The sequence below is a fragment of the Arachis hypogaea genome, chromosome 16 (genome assembly GCF_003086295.3).
Source record: "Arachis hypogaea cultivar Tifrunner chromosome 16, arahy.Tifrunner.gnm2.J5K5, whole genome shotgun sequence".
Classification (NCBI taxonomy): domain Eukaryota; kingdom Viridiplantae; phylum Streptophyta; class Magnoliopsida; order Fabales; family Fabaceae; genus Arachis; species Arachis hypogaea.
The window spans coordinates 57,841,688-57,843,615 of NC_092051.1; the positions used below are offsets into that span (position 1 = coordinate 57,841,688).

At 37.3% G+C, this 1,928-nt stretch overlaps 1 non-coding gene across 1 annotated transcript; it reads right to left on the bottom strand.

Annotated features, from left to right (window-relative positions):
- Positions 1–954: 954 nt before the first annotated feature.
- On the bottom strand, positions 955–1,062 carry LOC112761806 (small nucleolar RNA R71). Its single transcript, XR_003182182.1, has one exon. It is a non-coding gene; the product is annotated as a small nucleolar RNA R71 (small nucleolar RNA).
- Between the last annotated feature and the right edge of the window lie 866 nt (positions 1,063–1,928).

Consider the following 1,928-nt stretch of genomic DNA (forward strand, 5'->3'; position numbering starts at 1 on the left):
ATTAACCACTTAACTTTTTGATTGATTCTTATCTTTTTCAAAACTATCTAACTAATTCTCTCTCTCTAATTTTTGAAACTCCCTTCTCTCTTTTTCAAAATTCCCTTTTTTTTAACTAATTGTTTTAATTTTTAATTTAATTTGATTTCAATTTTAATTTTCAAATTTTAACTTTAATTTTAAAATATTTTTATTTTATTTTATTCAAATTTTTGAATTCTTCTCTTCCTCACCTCCTACTATTTATTTATTCATCTACTAACACTTCTCCTCCACCCAAAAATTTGAACCCCATCCCCCTCTCTGTGTTCGAATTTTTTCTCTTCTCCTTCTTACATTCTTCTCTTCTTATACTTGCATAAGGAATCTCTATACTGTGACATAGAGGATCCATATTTTCTTTTGTGTTCTCTTCTTTTTCATATGAGCAGGAACAAGGATAAGAACATTCTTGTTGAAGCCGATCCTGAACCTGAAAGAACTCTGAAGAGGAAGCTAAGGGAAGCTAAAGCACAACTCTCTGGAGAAAATCTGACTAAAAATTTCGAAAAGGAAGGAGACATGGCTGAAAATAATAACAATGCAAGGAAGATGCTTGGTGACTTTACTGCACCAAATTCCAATTTACACGGAAGAAGCATCTCAATTCCTGCCATTGGAGCAAACAACTTTGAGCTTAAACCTCAATTAGTTTCTCTGATGCAACAAAACTACAAGTTTCATGGACTTCCATCCGAAGATCCTTTTCAGTTCTTAACTAAATTCTTGCAGATCTGTGATACTGTTAAGACCAATGGGGTTGATTCTGAGGTCTACAGGCTTATGCTTTTCCCATTTGCTGTAAGAGAGAGAGCTAGAATATGGTTGGACTCTTAACCTAAGGATAGCCTGAACTCTTGGGATAAGCTGGTCACGGCTTTCTTAGCCAAGTTCTTTCCTCCTCAAAAGCTTAGTAAGCTTAGAGTGGATGTTCAAACCTTCAAATAGAAAGAAGGTGAATCCCTCTATGAAGCTTTGGAGAGATACAAGGAACTGACTAAAAAGTATCCTTCTGACATGCTTTCAGAATGGACCATCCTGGATATATTCTATGATGGTCTGTCTGAGCTATCAAAGATGTCACTGGACCATTCTGCAGGTGGATCCATTCACCTAAAGAAAACGCCTGCAGAAGCTCAAGAACTCAATGACATGGTTGTAAATAACCAATTCATGTATACTTCTAAAAGGAATCCTGTGAGTAATGGGACGCCTATGAAGAAGGGAGTTCTTGAAATTGATACTCTGAATGCCATATTGGCTCAGAATAAAATATTGACTCAGCAAGTCAATATGATTTCTCAGAGTCTGAATGGATTGAAGGAATCATCCAACAGTACTAAAGAGGCCTCTTCTGAAGAAGAAGCTTATGATCCTGAGAATCCTGTAATAGCAGAGGTAAATTACATGGGTGAACCCTATGGAAACACCTATAATACCTCATGGAGAAATCACCCAAATTTCTCATGGAAGCATCAATAAAAGTCTCAACAAGTCTTTAATAATGGTGGAAGAAATAGGTTTAGCAATAGCAAGCCTTTTCCATCATCCACTCAGCAAAAGGCAGAGAGTTCTGAGCAGAATCCATCTAGCTTAGCAAACATAGTCTCTGATCTATCTAAGGCCACTTTAAGTTTCATGAAAGAAACAACATCCTCCATTAGAAATTTGGAGGCATAAGTGAGCCAGCTGAGTAAAAGAGTCACTGAAACTCCTCCTAGTACTTTCCCAAGCAATACAGAAGAAAATCCAAAGAAAGAGTGCAAGGCCATTGATTTAATCATCATGGCCGAACCTACAAGGGAGGAGGAGGACGTGAATCCTAGTGAGGAAGACCTCCTGGGACGTCTAGTGATCAATAAGGAGTTTCCCTCTGAGGAACCAAAGGA